Here is a 24,513-nt window from a genome sequence, read left to right on the forward strand (position 1 = left end):
ACAGACACTCAATGAATTATTTAGTACAGTCCTCATGCTCTGTTCAACTACAGATACACCAACACCATAGATTTAATTTTTTAAAAAAGTAAAATAAATAATAATTTGAAACTTGGTTCATGTCCTTGATGTTTCTCAAAGCTGTCTTTTTTTAAAGCCACTTTTGCTGGTGTCACAATCCCAGAGAGTCAAGATGTCCAACATCTCTCTTACAATCACTTCAGCTAGGTAGTTAGCCCTCCTTTTTATTACCTTCAAGAGCACTTAAGATGTTGGAAGCCTTCCTGGCTGTATTAGATCCAGCCTGCCACAAGATGATGAATACATAATTTGCTTATAGGTAATTCTTAAGAAAGCACACAGTCAACAGGGATATAGTGAAAAGAGGCACAGTTACTAGCTGTATGTAATAGTAAAAGACCTTAAGCATGAGTTTTCTGCTTGGTTTACCCAGGTCAGCTTTCCATTCACAAACCAGGTACCAGAGAGTCCTTTGCCTATTCATGAACACTGTTTCTGACTAAGCGTTTTGATTACAGAATCCCTGTATTTGGTGACCTATATGTATTCATTGGAAGCCTCATGTGCATACATCCTGTGCTAACTTTACCATGTGCATTGGAATATATCAAAAATGTTAGTGGCAGCGAGCGGCTGGTGATGGGAGCATGAACTGTGGTCCTCACACTCAGGGATCCACAGACTGACCCAATGATGATGTAAGAGCAGCTAAAGTGTCCACAATCCTATGTCCTGGTTAGTTGTTTGGTTTTATTTATTTTATTTGGTTTTATCTCACCTAGCCTGTGTTAACCTTGAATTTTCTGTGGCTGAAGATGACTTTGAACTCTTGGTCTCCCCGCCTGTACCTCTCAAGTGCTGGAATTACTAACATGCACCAGCATCCCTAGTTTTATACAGGGACGGAACCCAGGGCTTCATGTACACAAGGCAAGTACTTTACAATCTAGCTCCACCCCCAGCTCATCACATCACCTTTTCACTTGCTAAGCATAGGAAATACAGTAGACTTGGGATCAAAAGTACATGGTTCTTTTTTGTGTAAGTTCTTCCTACACAATGACCAGACCCAACCATCAGAAACAATTTTCACAATGGTAAATAAATTCTATAAGGAAAGTGTTTCAATTGTATTTACTTTGTAGAAAATATCTCTGGTCCTTCTGCACACGCTACATTTCAGAAGGAAAATGAGACTTGTGTTTAATTGAGAAACACATTATTCAACTCCTGACAAGCCCCAGTGACAAACATGCCCAGTGACACACATGCCCCAGTGACACACATGTCCAGTGACACACATGCCCCAGTGACACACATGCCCCAGTGACACACATACCCAGTGACACACATGCCCCAGTGACAAAATGCCCAGTGACACACATGCCCCAGTGACACACATGCCCCAGTGACACATACACCCCAGTGACACACACGCCCAGTGACACACATGCCCTAGTGACACACATGCCCAGTGACACACATGCCTAGTGACACACATGCCCAGTGACACACATGCCCCAGTGACACACATGTCCAGTGACACACATGTCCAGTGACACACATGCCCCAGTGACACACATGCCCAGTGACACACATGCCCAGTGACACACATGCCCCAGTGACACACATGCCCCAGTGACACACACGCCCCAGTGACACACATGCCCCAGTGACACACATGCCCAGTGACACACATGCCCAGTGACACACATGCCCCAGTGACACACATGCCCAGTGACACACATGCCCCAGTGACACACATGCCCAGTGACACACATGCCCCAGTGACACACATGCCCAGTGACATACATGCCCCAGTGACACACATGCCCAGTGACATACATGCCCCAGTGACACACATGCCCCAGTGACACACATGCCCAGTGACACACACCCCAGTGACACACACGCCCAGTGACACACATGCCCCAGTGACACACATGCCCAGTGACACACATGCCCCAGTGACACACATACCCAGTGACACACACGCCCCAGTGACACACATGCCCCAGTGACACACACGCCCCAGTGACACATATGCCCAGTGACACACATGCCCAGTGACACACATGCCCCAGTGACACACATGCCCTAGTGACACACATGCCCAGTGACACACGTGCCTAGTGACACACATGCCCAGTGACACACATGCCCCAGTGACACACATGTCCAGTGACACACATGTCCAGTGACACACATGCCCCAGTGACACACATGCCCAGTGACACACATGCCCAGTGACACACATGTCCAGTGACACACATGCCCAGTGACACACATGCCCCAGTGACACACATGCCCCAGTGACACACACGCCCCAGTGACACACATGCCCCAGTGACACACATGCCCAGTGACACACATGCCCAGTGACACACATGCCCCAGTGACACACATGCCCAGTGACACACATGCCCCAGTGACACACATGCCCAGTGACACACACGCCCCAGTGACACACATGCCCCAGTGACACACACGCCCCAGTGACACACACGCCCCAGTGACACACATGCCCCAGTGACACACATGCCCAGTGACACACATGCCCAGTGACACACATGCCCCAGTGACACACATGCCCAGTGACACACATGCCCCAGTGACACACATGCCCAGTGACACACATGCCCCAGTGACACACATGCCCAGTGACATACATGCCCCAGTGACACACATGCCCAGTGACATACATGCCCCAGTGACACACATGCCCCAGTGACACACATGCCCAGTGACACACACCCCAGTGACACACACGCCCAGTGACACACATGCCCCAGTGACACACATGCCCAGTGACACACATGCCCCAGTGACACACATACCCAGTGACACACACGCCCCAGTGACACACATGCCCCAGTGACACACACGCCCCAGTGACACATATGCCCAGTGACACATATGCCCAGTGACACACATGCCCCAGTGACACATATGCCCAGTGACACACGTGCCCAGTGACATGTATGCCCAGTGACACACATGCCCCAGTGACACACATACCCCAGTGACACACGTGCCCAGTGACACACGTGCCCAGTGACACACGTGCCCAGTGACACACGTGCCATGTCTTTCCATATGTGCATCCCATTTTTGCCTCCAAACAATTCCTCAGAACCATTCTTAGAAATAAAATCTCTTTATTTTCAGAAAGATCATAGATTTGCAATGCAGAGGAAAAGCATTTTACATTTTAACTAACAAGCTGAAACTATACAAGTAAAACCGAGATATCACACACACACACACACACACACTATCTCTCTGTAGGAGTCTGAAACTTGGGAGCAGACAGAGCTGTCAGTTGCATTACTGTCACTTGGTCACTGTGCCATCTTAGATTAGTCCCGCCTGGCCTTCTGCATCCCCACAGTGATACTCTGTAGACTGTCTCCAATGAGCTGGGACTTTTGCAACATACTGACATAAAACCAATGATCTCAGAAGTACTATTGTTGTTATGATTATAGTTTTACTAACCAGTGGTCTTCTCATTACTTCTAGCTTCAAGAATACTGTTGTGTGGACTCTGCAAGCCCTATAGGAGAAAAACACCTCATTCAAATCAAAGTGTGGCCATTCTATTTTTAATTTTATATTTCTAATTTATATTGATTTTTTTTAATATTTGTCATTTTATGTGAATTGGGTGCTGTGCCTACATGTATGTCTGTGTATCATGCCCTAGAAGGCCAGAAGAGGATACCAGATCCTGTAGGCCTGAAGTTACAGATAGTTATGTGCCAGCATATGGGTTCTGGGAGTCAAACTTAGGTCCTCTGGAAGAGCAGTCAATACACTTAACCTCTGAGCCACCTTTCAAGCCTCCACATGAATTTATTGGATTATCAAAGCCAACTTCATTGAAGCTTACTCCACTCATTCCCTAACTCTCATTTGTTGGTGATGAAGAACAGCCACAATCCTTAGCCATTCACACTGCCATCCAGTCCCCAAAAGAGCCAGCAGTCCTAGTAGAGAACCACAACTCTCTGCACCCTTTTCAGCCTAAGTTAACCCAGCACTACATCAAACACACACCTTCTCATGCTTTCCAGCAATCAGACTTACAAACCATTCATGCCTACCTCCCTACTACACCTCCCTAGCTAAAAATGCAAACACTTTCTTGTGTTTGCACAAGACACCTTTGGCCACCAGTAAAATTCACTATTTTGAAAATATGAGCAGGGATTGGAGAGAGGCATCCCTGGTTCTCAATGACCACAGACATTCAACACTTGATTCATGAGGTCATTGACTGCCCACCTATGTACTCAGTTACTTTTGGTAACTCAGGTTACCAAAAGGCAGCATAAGTAGTTTACTTAGGTTCATAGAAGTCAAAAGACTCATGGAGATATAGAAATCCATTGCTTAACAAAAGCCTTGGTCACACTGCCCTCAATCAAAAACTTAAGCTCTGTAAAGGTACCGTGGTAGCCAATCTTGACTGTCAATTTGACAGGACTTAGAATTCATTGCCAAGGAAACATTCCTCTAGGTATACATCATGTGAGAATGTTCCAGAGAGGTTTAATTTAGTAGGAACGACCCCTGAATGTTGCCAGTAACATTGCCCGCATTGTGGTCCCAAAGTGAATAAAATGGATAAATAAGGCGAGACTCAGTAACCATGGCTCTTCTTTTCCTGACTGTGAGTGTAAGGAGACCAGCAACCATGTGTGCCCACTCACTAGTGTGTCTTCCCCACCACCATGGACTTTTCTCTCAAAAGAAACACTTTTCCCTCCCTGAGTTGCTTTATATAGTATCTTGTCATAACAACAAGTAAGTAACTAATATGGGTACCCAGTGTGGTCTTCTGGGATTCATCTCACCTACCTCCGTGGCATGTGCTCAGTGGGAATCCAAAGTCATATTGACTTGTAACAATCTAAGAACTGAAGACAATAAGAAAACTATCTAAGAGTAGACTTCAGAGACTTGAGATCCAGGGCAGACAGCAGTCTCCTTCTAGTCTCCCAAATTTCCTCCAAAAAGAAAACTAGAGAAGAGTTCTTTTCCTTTCCATGTATTAAGCACCTGCCATGCAGAACACGGGCTACAAACATCTCAATTAATGAGCAAACCTCTGAATATAAAAACCATGATAAACTGATTCATACTCTGGATGAGAAACTAGAATCTAGAGAATTGACTTGCCTAAGATAACACAAAGGAACTGTCCAGATTTGAACTTTGGCCAACCCACATCAGCTCCAAGGCCACCCTCTCCAGGTCACTGCTTCCTCATTGCAGGCATTGGTTCCCACGTTTTCTGAGGATCTCAGGTCTCTTGGTATCTTCATTATAACAATCTTCGCCAAATCCACTAACTAACTTGAATTTCACTTTAAGGATTATTCCTCTTTTTTTTTTTTTTTTTCAAAACTCCTTCTGTTGTATTTTTAAAACTGGCTTGTTGCTTTTCTGTTAATACACTGTATGAATCCCATAAAATGGGATTTTGAAAATTACTGTAAATTGCTCTAAACAAATGGTTCTTATAACCCTGTCCTGCATTTAATTTTTTCTATTTTTTTCAAAACCCCAACTCAAGCTTCACTTGCACCTGGGCAGGTCCTATTTACAGAAGGGTTGGCTTATGCCTATGTGCCATCACACAATAAATAACGTTGCAAGGCCTCCTGCTCCATGGCCGAATGAGCTGGTCCTAACTGTGATGATTCTGTAAAGCCCACATTCCTGCCCCACCACACACAGCATCTACACTGCACACCAAACAAGGCTGCTCATTATCATAAAACCACCAGGCACATCTTGGTAAAACCCACCCTGGCCTTACAACACAGCCCACTATACAGGCTGTGCCAACAAGACACACCCAGAGGCCCCGGTGGTTCTGGCTCCCTGCCACACAGTAAAACAGACATGTTTGTCTCTAACCAAATTCCCAAATGGAAGGGGGGAAAGGAGGCTCATTTCTTCTGTGATATCAACTAACCCTTGAAATCTCAAGTGGGAATTGGCAGAAAGCTAATAATTTTGATTTAGCTCCGTGCTTTTCTAGGATACACCACCTTCAGGAAAGCCTGTAGTCAGAGTCTAGGGAGATAGACGTGTCTGGTAAGCAATACATGAAGCTGGGGATACAGAAGGGCTTCAGTTCTCTTGTGAGTTCCTGGGCAGAGCCTGTCTGTAAGCTCTGTAATTCAGAACCACCAAACTGGCCCAGCCCCCTCAAGTACAGTCTGCTAAGAGCTGGCCTTGCATACCCCAATATCCTAAACATTTTCTGCTTTGGCCTACCTCAAACTTCATTTCTAACTTGTTCCAATTTCCCTAAACACCCTCTTCTTACCCTCCAGCCCAGCCTTAGTCTGCATCAAGAGCATCTACAGTAGGCACTGAGGTGCCATAGGCTCCTGGAACTCAGTTTCTTCTGGTCAGCTTTGAAAATGACCAAGTGGGGTAAGGAGCCTAGGTTAGCTAATGCCAGTTCACCGATTACCTAATAGCATTGCCCAGTCTGCCCCAGCTCCATGAGGGAGAACCGGAAAAAAAAAAAAAAAAAAAAAAAAAAAAAACAACATTCTTTTCAAGGGTTGATCACACTCTACCTTGGACTTCAGGTATCATTATTTTTATGCTTCTCCAACCAGTCAGTACTAGATGGAAGAAGGGAAGGATGGAGAGACCATGAGAAGAGATAGCTAAAGAAGAACAGCAGGGGGGCACTGTGGTTGGTACTAGCTACTTCCAGTGGCATGGCATTTTTCTGAGATCTCAATTAATTCTGGCAAGAAGTCAAAAATGTATTGTCCCCATTATGCATGCAAAATCCATACACGGAAACTAAGAGTTGGGGATCTAAGAAGAGGTCCAGCTGTGCTAACAAACCCAGCGCTGCTCAGCTCCAAGGCACAACACACACCCTCTCCCTACATTGTCCCCCTCTTTATAATTTTTGAATTATCTAGTAGAAAACCTTTATATAATGTGAACACATGCACTTTGCTCAATGAATGCATGAGTGACTGGCCCCGATCTTTACTTTTACATTCTGAAACCCACATATTTGATTTTATCCGTATATTCTTCTGACAACTCGCCTGCAAAGTGCCTTGGTAAGACGGTAACCATCAGCCAGACAGCATTGGGGCATGCCTCTAATCCCAGCACTGGGAAAACTGAGGCAAGCAGACCTCTGAGGTTGAAGACAGCCTGGTCCACAGTACAAGTTTCAGGGCACCTGGAGATACACAGAGAAACCCTATCTTGGGAGGAATAAAAAGAGGCAAGGGAAGGAGGAGAAAAGAAAAAAGTTCATGGTCACATAGGAAAGTTACTTACAATATATTTTGGGCTAGTAGAAAAAACTCTGGATGCACTAACATAAATGTAACAAGTGCTGAAGCAAGCCTGGTAAAACTTCATTGGTTATCTTGCTCTATCCTGCTCAGAAATAGATACCAATACAATAACGGAATGGAAATCAATGCCCTAGTGTTTCACCAATCCTCAGAACTCCGAGACATTTGCCCAATTGTCAATTCAAGGAGTTTATGCTGAAAAAAAACAAACAAACAACAACAAAAACAAATCTATGGTGGAGGCTGAGGAATAGCTCAGTCAATAAGAGGCTTGCAAGCCTGATGACCTATGTTGGTCCCCAGGATCCACAGAGAACTCAGGCTATGGTGGTGTGTGTGCACTTGGAACCCTGGTGCTGGGGAGACAGAGACAATGGAATTCTTATCCAGCTACTTCCACTCACTATCCAGACAACCCAGCCTAACCAGTGGTGGGGGATAGCGCCTAAGAAACAACACCCTGCCTTTACCTCTGGCCTACACATACGTGGGTACTTACGTACGTCTGCATGCCCACTCACATGTACATGGGAGGGGGAACTGGGAAGAGTGGACATTCTGGGTGGGACCGGGGCGGTGTAGATTAAGGCCCAGTTCTAGCATCTCACCTTACACAAGTATCATCTCCAAAACCTTCGTTCTCTCACCTGTAAAGTACAGATAATAACAGTATACGTATCCCGAAGTGGCTGTGCAGACTGCATGAGCACCTCATGTCCCATACTTAACACACCATTAGCCAATTTTCTAGTGGAAAGAATTGTATTGCAATGGAATATAACAAGAAACCTTCAATGAAGTATCCGACTTTGCAAGTATTACCAGAGGTACTAAATTCACTGAATATTTGCCATCCCGTATTTCTATGGCTATAGTGATCTTGATCTATACTAAAAGCAACCCAGGCAATAATTATAATAAACACCAACAGAGAGATACATACATATGTATGTATACAATTTATTATGTGGTAGGGATTCTTCTCAGCACTTCTATAGACAGCACTTTACACATGACTGTGTAGAATGTGCCACACAGCAGCACCCAGCAAGGAGGTAACTGGTTCTGAACTCTAATGTGCTATGTGTTTGCCAGGCTTAACAACCTGGCCCAGGATGGTCAATCACACATGAAAGGAATACCCAAGTACTAAATTGTACAAGGACAACTCATGGGTGAGCAGAGGCACCATTAAAACCTATTGGCCAGTTTAGCAGCAAGTATGGTGGCACTTGACTATAATCCCAGCATTCTCAAGGCTTAGGCAGGAACAGGCTCACAAATTCAAGGTCAGCTACAGCTACACTAGGAAGAGCCTTTCTGAAGAACATTTTAAGTGCGTGAGAAGGAAAAACAAGACAGGGTCACTTTTGAGGGTGCCCTGGAGCAGAATAGTTGATGTTCACAAAACTAGCAGTGAAAATTGCTAAACTAAGCTATGCCTTGGGAGTACAAAAATCAATCAGCATAAACAGACAGCTCACACCTACCTACTGTGCTGGCTGCTTCCCTCTTCACCAACCCAACTGTTCTTGGTGTGTGGAAATAAAGCAAAGGAGCAGATGCGACCCCAGGATAACCAAATGTTTGGTTTTTTTTTTTTTTTTTTTTTTTTTTTTTTTTTTGCATTGCCTAAAAACAACAGAAATCATCTATGCAGCTTGTGCTTAAGTGATAGGTTCAAAAAAAATTCTAGCTCACAGTTGTCATTTCCTTACAGGTGGCACCTCCCAAATGCAGGTCTCTAAGAATGACTCACAGGTAGAGAGAGCCATTCATTTCCTGCACCTTGGGCAAGCATCCATAATCTTTGTCAGCGCGGGGCTCTTGCCCAAACTAAATCATTGTGTTCTGCAGCAAGCTGTATGTCTATCATTCTGGCTGAGGCTCGGCTTCAGTCTTGGGAAGAGGAAGGACAGGCTGAGAAGTGCCAAGCCCTTCCCTAGCTGGAGGTTAAAACCTCTTCCGTTTCTAGAAAAGCATTCCTTTGTACAAACAGGATCTGCACAACTCTTTGATATGCCAGAACCCTAAAAGCAATCCAAAGAATTCTGCTTAATTGGGGGAAATAATAATAATAAATCATCTATGGCCTTCACAATCAAAGTTAGTCCTTTTATTTTGTTCCTTGGCCACAGACTGACCTAGACCGTCATAGAAAAACAGTAACAATCATATTACCTTGTTTTCAAATCACAACATGGGGAAATCTAAACTGGATGTCTCTAATGTTTCTGAATTCAGAAAGGTTCTGCTAAATAAGAAGAGAAACCCCTTTGTAAGATTTGGGGTCTCGGGGTACTGACTTCTCTTACCCTAGCAGACGTTTCAGTGCAGAGTAAACGTGCTTAGTTTCTCAAAACAAATTAAATCTCACTAGAAACCTGAAAATGTTCTCTTATTTATTTGCGAACAATATGGCTATATTGGGGGTAGTAATGCTTCTTTAAATACACTGTCAGTGTATCTTTTACCAAACAACAAGTTACATCTAGGAAAGAAAGACACCTTTAAGTTGTTCAACAAATATTCTCAAGCCTGACTAACTTCGTTAAAATCAGAACATACAAGGGCTTTTCAAAACTCATAGCTGGGTGTGGTAGCTCATGAAGGACCACTGCAAGGATGTGACCAGCCTGGGCTACATAGGTGAGGCTCTAACCTAAATAAAACTTCTCACACAGAAGATACCCACTAATGCCACATTGTAGAATGTAAAAAGACACTTTAAAGATGCATCTTAATGTAGCTCCAAAAAGAAACAGGCAGAGAAGAAAGAAGAAGAGGTTAGGGAGGGGCTTCAACTGGCTATATAAAATCCCTTGAAAGGCAATCTATATTACTTTAATCCTACAAGTATCCGTTTAGAAGAAAAGGCTATTTAAAATACATTGAGAGATTAAGCAAAAAAAATTCTACCAAAAACAGATGGACACACACACACAAAGAAAAACATTAAATTCTACATCTGAATTGCATATTTATTTTCTAAATTTAAAAAATTCCATATTTGAATATTATTCTGATATACCAAGTTTTAAAAAAAAAGCCAAAGTTTTACGTCTCTAAAGTTATGCTGTAAACCATGTTGATTCTATCAAAGAGGGCTTTCATTTCTCTCCAGGCATTTTATAGTCCTTTTTATATGCACGTCCTTCTCTGATGAAGGAAGTTCAATTTCTTTGCTACCTTAAAGGACAGAGGATGGGAACATATGACAGCCCAGGGTAATCCAGTGTGCAGAGGAGGCCCCTAGTGGTAGAGCCACTACCGTGAGACCTCAGCTATTACAAGTTTTATAAGACCACTTTATCATGAGGCCCAAATCAATAGGTAATAAAGTCTACCTGAGCCCAGCTCAGCTCTTTAGTACCTCTGTAAGCCTTAATATATGGTAGGGCTATAATTTACAATCCCAAGGTCCTCTCATAGGGAATACACAAAGAAGGATGTGAGCTGAAGAATAACTTCATTACACAGTAATGTATCGGTAAGTTTCAAACCAGTAAAGGCGCACTAAGACCTTGCTGCTTGCCATTGTGGGGTTGGATGGCACAGGGGAAGCAGGAGAGGCAACAGCCACTCACGGCTTACTGTTTCTTCTTTGGGTGTGGCATCGTCTTATTAAGCACAGAACGGGGAAACAGGGAGACTGGGAGGTCCACTTCATCGTCCTGCATTCTGATGATGGATTCTCAACCAAAAGAAACCCATGAAGCCCTGCCCACCGCCATTCTCTGGAGTGCCAACTCCTTGGTTCAAACAGCCAAGCAGGGAATATTGTGTAGGAAATCCAATGTCCTTCATTGGTCAATGACCCTAAGGATGGATGCACAGATGGAGCATGAATGGATGGGCAAAAGATCGCATAAAAGAAGGGATTGTTGTTAAAGTTTTAAGTGTCAAAGCATATCTAAAAGTAGTTAAGAAGACAGGCAAAAGATAGCACCTGGGAGGCGGCTACTATACGCTGAGCACTTAGAAAAAAACTATTATTTCACTCTGGCAAATATTGTTATCAAATGAGGAGTGTTGCAATCATTTTGCACATTAGGACCCTGGTATTGGAAACAACGAGCGACTGCCCCAGGGTCAAGCAGATATAAAGTAGGACGAGCCTCTTGGATGCCAGTTCTCTGGAGCAGCGAAGCACAATCTCACGGCCATGTAAATGGGTGAATCTAAAGGTTGTTTTTTTTTTCTTTGAAGCTCACTAATATGGTTTACAACTAGAAATATGAGACATGAGACAAGAAGATGGAGAGAAATAAAAGTAATATCGCTTAATCTGGAGTGGCAGCAGGTGTGTCCTAATCTGCAAAGTTCAAGCTCGACAATTACACCAAGTTAATTATTCAGAAACTAATCGCACACAAAAACCTCAGTGCTTTAAGTACATTTTGTCTTGGGCTGTATTAATAGCTATTCTTCACCCTCCTGAGATCTATAGGCTGCAGCATGTTGGACACACCCATTAGGTAGTTCAATGCATGTATTAGGTAGTTCAATGCATGTATTAAGATCCTACAATGGGAATTTCCCATCTCATATTTTCCCAGAATTGGCATTTTCTGGAAGCTCAACACAGGATCCATTTATTACAGCAATCCCTCTTGTGTGTGTTCAGGTGACCTGTTATGCTTAGAGGACCAGTTACCCTCTGCCTTATCCTTCTGATTCCAAGTTTGACAGAATCTCTCCACGCGGTTGAGCCCATAGTTTATTAATGTTCAAGATTCACATAATTGGGGGCTCTCTTGTATAAAAAAGTGTCAACACAATCCAAGAAACCTCATAGAATTCCTAGGATTTACTAGTTATTTAAATTCCTTACAAATACAGAACCATAGTTGGTTGTCTTTAATGACATTTAAGTCAAAACTGTGCCAAGACGTTGCAATCTGAATTTTAAAAATGGATTTTGGAAATATAGCCATCCTATCATTCCTTACTATTTCATTTTTAGCGTCCACTGAGGCTCGCCGTTTGAACATGTACAATAGTGTTAACGTCTTTTCCTCTATAACTTCAGAATCACTGACGACAGGGGTACAGGTGCAGGAAGTGTGGCGGAAACAAACAACTTTGCCTCCGCCCGGCATAGCTTTCCTTTTCCTCCAGCCCTTGGAATGCCTCACTGCACCCCAAGACCATGCCCTAGGAGAGCTTCTCCCCACCCCTAGCGCACATACTGCATGGGGTCACACGCAGATGTGAAGACCCTTGGGATCCAGAGAGTCGCCATCGCGCAGGCATAATGCAGGGCAGCACGCTGCCCATGGACCACCCTCTTCATCACAGCAAATAGAATCCAAGAACAGCAAACTACAGGCACCCGCACATATGCCAAGGCTACTTTGAAGTGAGGTTTCTGGAGAGTAAGCCAACAGCTGGGGGCTCAATTAGCGCTGAAGAAGCTGAGCTGACCGTGGGGTGCGGCACTGGGGACCCTCTCTCGCGTGTCCACCTAGAGACGCCGCGCCCTCCACGCACCTCGCAAGGGCTACAGCAGGCAACGATCCCTGAGTCCTCAGCCCTAGTGCAGCAGTGGTCGCTGGAAGCCAGCGGTGCCGGCGTCCTCCCGGCTGACAGAGCCACCCGGAGGTCGAGGTAGGGGCAGTGGCGTGGACAGGCAAGCGACAGCGACACACCCGCACACAGCCTGCCACGCCCGTCCAGCCCTCTGGATAGGGGACCCCGACTTACCCCGGGCAACCCTGTAGACAGCGGAGCCGGCTCGCTCAGCTACGCTGCTCCCGCTGCCGCCGCCGAACTTTCCCTCCTGCGAGGCGGCCCTGAGCTCGGCTCCACCTCCAGTTCCAACAGCCGCGGAGCCTCCAGGGACCCGGAGCAGTAGGGGGAGGGGGAAAGCGGGGAGCGCGGGCTGAACCAAGGCCAAGCACAACGCCCGCCTCCCCGTGGGAGCCGGAGGAGCCTTGAGCCCGAGTGGTGGGGGGTAGCATGGGCCTCAGGGATGGGGTCCCGTGTGGCTGCAGTCATCCAGTTCCACCAGGGCTGGTCTGCAGTGCGTCCCGGCACCAAGTCCTAGCAGAGCAGGGTGCACTGGTTGAGAGACTGTCAATGCAGGGACCATGAGTGGAGAGCAGGGTCTCCTGCACCGTGGAGTCTTCAAGTGTGACTGCTCACCCACATCAGAGAAGTTGGTGATAGAGACTAGGGCACTGGTGGAAGCTGTGCCCCAACGAAGAGGGGGCGTCGATCCTCCAAGTTCACCCCCATTTCCCCACTCATCCCCGAGTCATTTGTACTGCTAGGACTGTCCTAATTGCAAGGATGGCTTGCATCCAAAACTTCTTAAGCTGTACTTGAGAAAATTAAGAAGATAGTCACTGTTTCGGGTGCCCTGGGTTGTGGAATAAGGCCTTCAATAAGAAGCTCTTACTTACAGAAGCTCAGAAACCCCTTTAACCCTTCAGCCCCAACTGTGTCTAAGAGGCTATAAGGACCTCTGGCGGCCACATCCCTACAGCAACTTAGCTAAGATTCGTGGAAAAGAGAAGACTCCGTGTTACCAAATAAACAAAACATACAGAGTAGCTTCTCGGACTGCATCAAGTACTGCATGATAAGGGAGATAACAAATAGCGCTGCAGAGATATGCACATACCTATGTGGACATAAGTCATTACTCCCAGGTTAGCGCCTAGCATCCTCCAAAGGCAATGGCATGGCAATTTCCATTTGCAGATGGAAATTCAGGGTTAGTTACAGGTTTTGTCAAGATGTTTCGATTTCACTCTTAGCGGTTAGCCATCCAACTTCTTCAGAGCTTTTGTTCGAACTACCACTGAAGCATTCCTATGTCTTCATATATTGATAAGTTCTTCTAGTTTTGATTGCTTTCACCTACTGAAGTAGCTCTCATCTCTCTACTCAATGGTGTCTCCAGAATCATGTCATAAAGTGATGCATGGGCTTTAGTTTGGAAAAATGAGCTAGAAAACTTGAGTATGGGTTGTCATGGCCCACCACAGGCATGCCCTGTAGGCTTCAGAGTCCAGGCTATGTGGAATAAACTCTATTACTCTAAATAAAAGAAAGAAGGAGACCATTTAAGGGTCAAGTGTGGTTCCTTTACAGGGACTTAGTATGTGGAGGTACCTCCGGTTATCACTTTCAAGTCTCTCGTTTGGATATTGGCTGGGGGTGGGGGGGAGCATTGCAGTAGATACCAAGTGCATATGCCAGTGCATTGCTGCATGCCAATTGAAAGCCAGTTTTCAGAGATTGGTGTCCCTCCCTTTTTAATAGCTTCAATAGTATATGAAACATAAGTGAATTGAGAAAGTGATAAAACAATGAAACTAAGTAACAGCATCTTTAAGAGAAGATACCTTTTCCTGGGTGAACAAGAGCAAGAGTAATTTACATGGATTACCTGCTCAGAAGCTTCTCCAACAGCGTTATGCCACACTGACATTTTGTCTCCATCCACGGGAGAGGAGGCCCCTGACAAAACTGAACAGGGAAACTAGCAAAAAGATGGGTTTCCCGTGCCCTAGGGCTGAGGACCAGAAAGGCTGGGCAAAACACTAAGCCTAGATGTAGTTTTTGTTTTATTATTTAGAGACACAGTCTCATGAGCCCAGGATGACGTCAAACTCGTGGTAGCCAAGAACTGCTTTCAGCCACGATGCTCCTGCCCTAGGCTCCTGAGTGCTACGATTACAGACATTCACAGTGATGAACGGAAAGGTCAGTTCTGGAGGAAAAAAAAAGAAAAACAAACAGAAAAAGAAGACTCGTTTATGGCTACCTGTGAACTAGGATTAAGGACATACGCCTAACTTGGCTGAAATCGGATTTTAAGATTTACTACCCGAAAGGAAAATTTTACTACTTGGATTTTAGCTTGTACCTGAAATGTTATACAGTTAAAATATCTTTCACAAGCATTATTTAGAAATTAAATTATGCCGTTTGAATTTCCAAGGACATACTAAAGATATGTTAATGTCGTACTGCCAAGGTGGGAGCAGGAAGGAAATAATAATAAACGGTTTTTGAAAGAAGGGAATGCACAATAGCAGCGTGGCTTAAAGTAGAAAGCTTTGCAGTTTTAAAAGGCAGGGGTGTGTATTATATATGTGCGTGTACGTGTGTGTGTATGTTTGTGTGTGTGTGTGTGTGTACGTGTGTGTGCGTGTGCCTGTGCGTGTGTGTGTGTGTGTGTGTGTGTGTGTGTGTGTGTGTGTGTGTGTCCAGATTGGCTTGGACCTCACTACATAGCCCAGACTGGCCTCAAACTTGTGACAATCCTCCTGCCCTAGCACCCCAAGTGTCAGAGTGTAAGCCTGCACCTCACGCCTGGCTTTGTTGTGCTAATCACCTGTCTTCGATATTGCAGAGCCTAAATGCCAAGTACAGAGCTATTTCGTATAATCCTAGATCACATGTCTCAGTTTCCCCAGGATCCTTGAGAAACTTGACCCGGGCCATCCAAGAGCCACAGGCACAGTTGTGAAACTCATTCATTAAAGCTCAGTTGCTCTTCTTTTGAGAGCTTCGCTGAAGTCCTGTTGACTCTCCCTTCAAATTCAGTTCTACATTAATCAGGGTTATCTGATTCTCAGGCCACAGAAATGTGCTGTGGAGTCACAGGCGGGTCTTTAGATGAAAGGAGTTTTCTGTTCAGAGATGAGCCAGCCAGTAGTGTTGTAGGTGGTAGTCATTACGAGAGGCTCTAATTATATTCTATGCAGTCTTCTTTTACAAACCTTGGAAATATGAAATAGAATTCTAAACAATTTCTCATGGAAAATGAATAAAGTAAATAATGTTTGAACCAAATAAGTAGATTTTGTTTTCTTAGGGGAGGTTTTATAACTCAAATACAATATGGGCTCAACTAATAACTGTTGACTGAGAGAGGAACTTTTTAAGTTCTTTGGGCTGTCTCCATATTTAGATCTTTAAATGCATGAATCATTAAAACCATTATTTGGCTGAACACTGAAAAGGTAGAGTCAAAGGATCTTGACTTTAAGGCCAGCCTGGGCTATCTAACAAGTTCTAGGCCAGCCTGAGTTATACAGTAAGATCCTATCTTTAAAAAATAATAATAAGCCAGGGCTGGGAGGCAGGTTAGAGCGAATGTATTTACCCAGTATGTGCAAGGCCCTGGATCTGATCCCCAGCACCTCTCTCTCAAAAATTAATTAATTGGTTGTTTTACAGTATTTTAAATTTTACGGGATTCGTGCTTTTCTTTCCATTTCAATCCAGAAGGCCTGAAAGAAGAAAATACCCCTCCCAAATTGCTCTTTTCTCTCTATGACAGACCGGAGCCATTCTCCAGAGTGATACTTCTATCAGTGTAGCTAAGTCCTCAAATAAAAAAACATACCAAGTGCTTCAGAGTGGATTTCCACCCTGTCTCTGGGTACCACATAGCCTCTCGCTTTGGAAAACACAAAAAAGCTACAGAAGGCTGTTCAGAAAAACAAGAAGAGTGGAACTCCAGGAAGCAGTTCACACCTGCCTGCATCCCTGCGACATGACCCCAGACAAGCAAGCACAAGCACGGGATGCTCAAAGCAGGGCCTTTCCTTGCCAAGGTATCTGCATTCGCTCACCAGTGGTCCAACGTCTCGCTCACCCCAGGCCTTTAATTGTGACCATAAACAGTCATTTCTTCCCTTTCTTTTCTTTTACATTTTATATCACATCTTAAGTTGTTTTGTGGGCATGCTAAGTGTTTTCTTTTAAATTTTTATTGCATTTTTATTTGTTTGGGGTGCATGTGGGCCACCGCACTCCTGTGGAGCTCAGAGTACAACCTGACACAGTTGTTCTTTCATTCTACTCGATAGGTCCTGGGGATCAAAATCAGGTCATCAAGTTTAGTGGCAGGTGCCTTTAGCTGCTGAGACACCTCACTAGCCTCTCATTTTCAAATTTCATTTCTCACCTCACCTCTCATTTTCAAATACTAAATATTTTCTCTTGGATAACTCAGTCTCTAACGGTCACAAAGAGATTCCTCTAACTTTCACTTCAGCCCCGTTTGCTTTAAGCTGGTGGATAGGCTTATTTGAAGTTACAATCATCTTCCCAACCGTTATCATCATCTTAGGTCATTTGTTATTTAGGTCAATATTATAAAACCCCTGTCCCGCTTTCAAGACCTCACTCTGTACCCTTTCACAGGCCTAAAAATGCACCGTAGCAAGCTCTCCATTAATAAAATATGCTTCAGTGACACACATTATGGTAAGACTCTATTACTGACTGTAAAAAGTAGGACCCTGAGAGGAAATGTTTGAGGCGATTAGGAGCACTGGTGTAGGATGTGTCCCCACTAAACAGAGGAAGCTGCTTGGTGACAGGGAAGACCAAGTACATTCAGAATCAATAACCCCTCAAGAAAAGCTGCCCAAGGAAGGCAACACGTGGGCTACTGCCCCCCAAATGACACAGACGGACAGGCCAGGATGAGAAGATGATTCTGACCACTGGCAGCAAAGGCCATCCACTGCTGCTGCCCTTGTTTCTCTCAGTCTGAGATACAGGGATGATTCACTGTGTCTAGCCACACACAGCCCGAGGACCTCATACTGCCTCCCTGACTTCAAGAGACACACTTAGTAGGAAATGCATTAGTCAAATCATTACTCAGTCACCCACAGCCAAGTGAGGCAGTTACTGTGTGCCACTGTGGGAATAACGTAAGTGACTAAGCACACTCTTCACTGAGGAACCTGACATCCAGTGGAAAAGTCTGAACCTAGTACTTAAGATTTCAGAGGAAGCTGGGTGTCGAGGCACATACCTTTAATCCCAGCACTTGAGAGGCCGAGAGGCAGATCTCTGAGTTAGAGGCCAGCCTGGTCTACAGAATGTGTTGCAAGACAACCTAGGCTACATGAAGAGAAAAGAAAGCCTTTCCCTGAATAACCTGCCGTTTGATATGTTCCTCTGAGGAGTGGCTTTTGGGAGGGACCTGACAAGGCAAGTAGACAGACAAGACAGGGAGACGATCTCCAAGAGGACAAACGTCTCATGAAGCCGACTAGGGCAAGGACTAACCAAGTCCTGAAAACAATTACTATTCCAAATGACCACGACATACAAGACATTTAGGGAGAAAGAAGAGAAGTCTAGAAGTGGCCTGAACCTAGATTATATGGAAGTCTGACTGCCAGGGAATTTATTATTTGGATTTTTGTGGAGTGTTCAAATGTATTTAGAAGTAGGCACTGCTGGTTGCTTAATCAGCTTTCTTTCTGCTGGGAGAGCCCTGCTTTTACTCTTTTACTCAGAGTCCATCTCCATGACGTCTTAAAAGGAAAGCCTAAGCTGCCACCAGCTGGAAATAAAGAGATGACCCAACAGAGATGACCCAACAGAGATGACGCAACAGTTAACAGCACATACTGTTCTTGCAGAGGACCCAAGTTTGGTTCCCAGCTCCCACATCAGGGAGCTCACAATAGCCAGGAACTCCATCTCCAGAAAAATGCAGTATCTCTGGCCTCAATGGGTATCTGTATTCTTGTGCGTACACACACACACACACACACACACACACACACACTGAGGCACACAGACATACACATAATTTTATAAATAAATTGTTAAACGTGCCACCAGCTATAGAAAGGGATAGAAAGGTAAACTGTGATTGGCTCAGGCCAAAGAGAAAACATATACTAAACCTTTACAGAGTCTGGGATGCATCAGAGGAGAGGTCTGGGTACCAGTTGGTAATGAATTCAAGAAAGGCCAGGGTTTGAGAGAGAAGAGTGTGAATGGGAAAGTCTCTCTGGACAAAGCATCATCTGTGTAATAGGAGAAAAGATGAGATAAGAGTGTCCTATTAAAGAAGAAAGATGAAAGTACAATCTGTGGGTATTACAACTCATGAGAAAAGAATATTCTGTGGTGGAAAGTGGAAAAGCCAGAGGGAAACCAAACATTGAGGTATCATAGAAATCATGGAGTTTCAGAGTCTGGGGTGACAGTCACAGAATAAAGTCCTGTGGCTAGATAGGAATGGAGAGATGGCTCAGAGCACATAGTAATCTTGCCAGCACCCAATTTTGGTTCCCAGCACCCAAATCTTGTGGTTTCCATCTAAAAAGGTCTATCAGATACACACAGGGTGGCCGTGCAAGTTAACTATAGAAAAAGTTGCTCTGATTTTACAGTTCATAAAGATCTATACTGTTATTCAGAGGTTTCACAGTGGATCCAAGCTGATTTATTGTTAACGAAATCATGGGACTTTCTGGAATATGAGTGGTAATCCTGTCATTGAATGTAGATTTCCAAGTATGCTTCAGAAAACCAACAAGTATGACCAAGTATGTTGGACGAGTAGGTCCAAGTATGACCTAGAAAACCAACGGCAACCAAAAAATAAGCAATGAAAATCAGGGAACAATCCAGAAGAAACTAAATATTTATTTATTCTGATTGCTTCTGGCACAACTATTTCAGCAACATACTAAATTGTTATATGCCTTTCATGTTACTCAACCTTTGACTAAAATCTTTATACATAAGAAATTTAAAAGAAAAATAATGTTACTGCATTGGTAGGCCCCTTTCTTCACCGCCGCTGCTGTCACAGGCTGTATTAGTCACCTTCCTCAGTTTTGACACAGTACCAGATGAAAGAAACTTGAGGAAAGACGGGTTTATTTTGGCTCACAGCTCCAGGTTACAGTCCATCATGGTGGAGAGGTCTTGACAGCAAGAGCTTGAGGCAGCTGGTCACACTGCGTCTGTGTGACTAAGAAGCAGAGTGACTAATTCTAGGACTCTCTTCACTTTCTCCTTTAATATAAGTTCAGGGCCATAGCTTATAGAACAGTGCCACACACACGTTGGGTGTATCTTTCCATTTCAATTCATCAAATCTTGCAGTTCCCTCACAAACATGTGCAGTGACATGCCTCCTAGGTGAGTCTAGATCCTGCCAAGTTGACCACATAGCTTCTCATCTGAAGACACAAGTCCTGCATTTACTGTAAACACACTCAGTCGTATGTTGAGAACCACAGTACCATGTAGGAGCAGGGTGTGTACTCCCTACCTGAACCTTCACTGAGTCTCCATCTGCTGCAGGCTCTTCTCCCAGTCCTTATCTCCTTCCTGTCTCGGGAAGCTCTCATGACTCACTTGGCTTTCTGCAAGTGGATTCCCCATCCAGGAACAATCTCTGCTTTGAGTTCTGGACTCTCCAACTTGGGCCCTGGTGTCTTTTTCTTCCTCTAGTTTCAACCCTGCTTTCCACCTCTATTCTCCACTGAACCCTGCTCTCAGCTTAACAGACAACATTAACACAGAAGTCTGCACCTGAGACCCAGGACCTGCTCTGCCCCTGAATACCAGTTGCCCACTCTCATATCCCCTCAACACTACTCACTTCCAAAGTTACTGAATCCCTTCGGAGATCCCAGCTCCAAAAAGGCCAGTGCTTCTGTGCCATTAGCTCAGATTATCAACAACAGGAGCACTGTGACAATCGCCCTAATGGTTATGTACTAAAGACACTGGACTTTACTGTGCTTGAGCCACTGCCCTAAGCCTCAGACCCATTACACCTGTCACAACTCCGTAATGGAACTGAGGCTTACGCTGGACATGCTTTAAGATTTTAATGTTCAAGGGGCTCAGGCAGGAGAATTGCCATGACTTTAAGGACAGTGGAGCCTGCAGAATGAGATGCTGTCTGAAACATATACATATGGGCAAGGGACAGGCAAAGAAAGACGGGGAGAGACAAAGTGGGGCATAAAGAGGTCACGTAGCTTCCACAACTTAGCATAGAGAGTAATCCCTTGGTCAAGATTTACACAGGTCACCTCCTTTCCCACAGATAACCTGGGGCTTTCCATATTTATAATGGAATGGAAAGAATTCACCGTCTTTCAAAATAATATATGTATGGGACAAAAATAGCAAAATGGGTTCTTCCTGTTTTAAAATTTTATGTACATGCACACACACACACACACACATTGGGGCATGGCCATGATGGCCAGAAGAAAGCATTTGATCCCCCTGGAACAAGAGATACAGGTGGTTGTGAGTCACCTGACGTGAGTGCTGGGAACCAAACTCGATTCTCTGCCAGAGCAGAAAGTGCTGTTAACTGCCAACCCTCCTTTCCAGATTAGCCTCAAACTTACTATGTAACTAAGGCTGGCCTTGAACTCCTGATGTTCTTGCCTCAATCTCCCAGGTACTTACTTGGCCTTACAGGTCCGAGCCACCAAGCCTGGCCTTTTGTGTTTGGTTGAATTGTTTTGTTTTCTTGAGACAAGGCTTCACTTTATAGCCTAGGCAAGACCTGGAACTTACTATGTAGCCTAGGCTGGCCTTGAACTCTCTGTCTCAACTTTCTTAGTGCTGGGATTAGAGGCATATATCACCATACAAGGCTCAAAATGGGTTCTTAATGATGGGAAATCTGAGAATCATTTGTCTCTCCGGTGTTGTCCTCTTAAAATAAAATAAATCCAAGACAGAGATATAGCCCACATGGTTCCCAGTCCCGAGTTCTGCTGTCTACCTCACAAGCTCCTCTGATGATCTGGGAACACTCTTTGCCTTGTCTCACTCCTGTTATGTGAGACAAAGGACATCTGGCTGCCCATGTCTGAGTTCTACATACATAAGTTCAACTAAACTCAAATGAAAACTACTATGTGCATTCATACTGAACATATACAGTCATGTGTCCTAGGCACTCCAATAGTACAATAACTGACGTCAACATAGAAGTATGTTGGATACCAAAGGTGACTTAAAACACATAAAAGAGTATTTGTAAGTCTATGTAAACTCTCAACAAGAAATGTGAGTGCCTTTGGGTTCTGATATGTGAAGGGGGTCCGGTCCCAAACTCCCACAGAGACTGAGGGATGACTATATTACAATGAAAAGTTCAAATTCAAGATATGACTGAGTGATCGTCTTCCTCAGGCCCCTGCTCTTCTGTCATATCTCACCATGCCCTGTGCTTTGAGGGGATGGTCGATGTCCTCAGTGTGTTCCCAATTTCTTAAGCCAACATGTGGAGTCACACAGAGTTTTCATAACTAGATACACAACTAGATAGAGAAGCATCTTTTCCTCCCCATGGGCCACAGGCTTCTCCTTCCTATTTCTTCTCCTTCCTATTTTTTTTTTAAACAAGCATGTTGGAAGATAACCAGTCCTGGTATGTACAAACAGGGCTTCCCTTCAGACACAGCTCTTATCTTGATTGGATGGAGAAAGACAGCTCACTGCCCCCACTGATAAAACAGTTTTTGAAGACCTCCTGCCATGCTTTGGAGAACAATGCCAAGGAAGAGGGTGAAAATCCTAAAACTCCATCACTGTATGTACTGTACTACAGTGACGGAGCAGCCAAGTAAATACAATAATAATATTGCTCGGCAGATTCGCAAAAAAAAAAAAAAAAAAAAAAAAAGGACATACTTCTGCTCACTTTTGCCTCTTTCTTAGGTATGGAAGAGGCTGCTTGGAAGCAATGCCTTCTGGGAAGTGGTCTACTTAAAGCTTCAGTGTACCAGCCACTGGCTAGACTTGGCCCCTCTTCTAGCTCTGCTGTCAATCGATCCACACCAGAGATTTAGACAGTGAGGGTCTATCAGGGTTTAGCAGCTTCTCCTCAGAATAGAAGTTATCATATGAACACACAGAATGGTTTTCAGAGTTCCGCAAGATTACGTCCTTCTTGACACCCGGCTGCCGCTCAGACTTCCTAGTTGCAGTTACTAGGGAACTAACTAGCGGACTGTAGACTGGGGCCGTGCAAAAGCTTTCATAGCTGTAGCTCAGATTCTCCTTCCAAGACATCACTCCGGCCCAGATAAATAGAGTCCACCAAGCAGCTTCTAAGGACAACTTAAAACAGAAAACTGACATAGTACTGAAACAAATTAGCAATGTGGCCACAGTTAACGTGAGTAAAATGGTCTCACAGCTTTGGAAGCAGACATCCTTGACACGGGTATTTTTAGAGTCGGCAAACAAGACACATAAGGCCTTCTTCTGAGCACTCGGCAATGCATACACATGTACTAAGTGATAGTTACTGCTTGACTTCTGGAATCACATAGTGTATGGCATAATGCTTACTGAAATGAATGCCCTTTTATTATCTAAAATTTAAAACTTTTAGTATATTTACCTCCTGAGAGGTTGTCTAAATTAAAAAAAAAAAAAAAACAGTGGAAAACAGAACAGCAAATGATTTCAGAAAAATTAGAAAATAAATTCCTTTTCAGCCAATAAGGTAAGTAAAAACACTCAAACTCCAGAAAGTTCTTTGATATAAACTAGTTTCTTGCCTGTTCCCAGCAAATAAATGTTAGGAAATCATTTAAGGACCAGGGCTTGAGGAATGATACATCGCTAACATACTGAGGAGGGGCTCCCATGAAAATCCTCAGCCCATGTCAAAGGGGGACAGGAAAAGAATGAAGTGGGGGAGAAAAAGGGAGGAAGGAAAGAGGGCTGAGGGATGGAGGAGACGAAGGAAAGGATGGAAAGAAGGGGAAATAAATCTCTACCACTCTGAAAAACACGGGGGGGGGGCAGAGTTTATGAAGATCAACAAACAGTGCTTCCTCATTTGATTCAGCTATTCAGTGTCTGCATGGTCACCTGAGAAAAAAAGAAATAAATGCAAATGTCCACATCCCCTGAGTGAATAAAGAAATCAGGGTGCTAATGGCACCTGGTGCTAAGTCATCAGGCCCCATATCCCCTGAGACTCCATAGGCAGTTAATGGTTGCTTGGAAAAATAAGCAACAGCCAGGCAGTGGTGGCGCACACCTTTAATCCCAGCACTTGGGAGGCAGAGGCAGGCGGATTTCTGAGTTCAAGGCTAGCCTGGTCTACAGAGTGAGTTCCAGGACAGCCAGGGCTACACAGACAAACCCTGTCTCGAAAACAAAACAAAACAAAACAAAACACAAAACAAGCAACATTTTCTTCAATGGGATAGCCACTGGTAAATTCCTCCTGTGCCTTTAATTATCTTAACTAGTCTTATTAGCTCACCAAAAATTTAAAAAGCCATGAACAAGCTAAGCAGGTTATATTCAGGAATATATTTTGTGTATATATAAACATATGTATGCTATAATAATT

The 24,513-nt window shown here is 44.2% G+C and overlaps 1 protein-coding gene across 4 annotated transcripts in view; it reads right to left on the reverse strand.

Moving 5' to 3' along the window:
* Csgalnact1 (chondroitin sulfate N-acetylgalactosaminyltransferase 1) overlaps positions 1-13,302 on the reverse strand; it is a 331,610-nt gene extending 318,308 nt beyond the window's left edge. For 3 of the 4 annotated variants that reach the window (XM_034520928.2, XM_034520929.2, XM_076914248.1), the window contains exon 1: positions 13,083-13,302. The gene's annotated coding sequence lies outside the window, so the exon portion shown is untranslated. Of the gene's footprint in view, positions 1-7,984; positions 8,005-13,082 lie in introns of those variants that run through there. The other variant, XM_076914249.1, reaches the window with a different exon arrangement.
* Positions 13,303-24,513: the final 11,211 nt, after the last annotated feature.

This window comes from Arvicanthis niloticus, chromosome 16, assembly GCF_011762505.2.
Source record: "Arvicanthis niloticus isolate mArvNil1 chromosome 16, mArvNil1.pat.X, whole genome shotgun sequence".
Taxonomy (NCBI): domain Eukaryota; kingdom Metazoa; phylum Chordata; class Mammalia; order Rodentia; family Muridae; genus Arvicanthis; species Arvicanthis niloticus.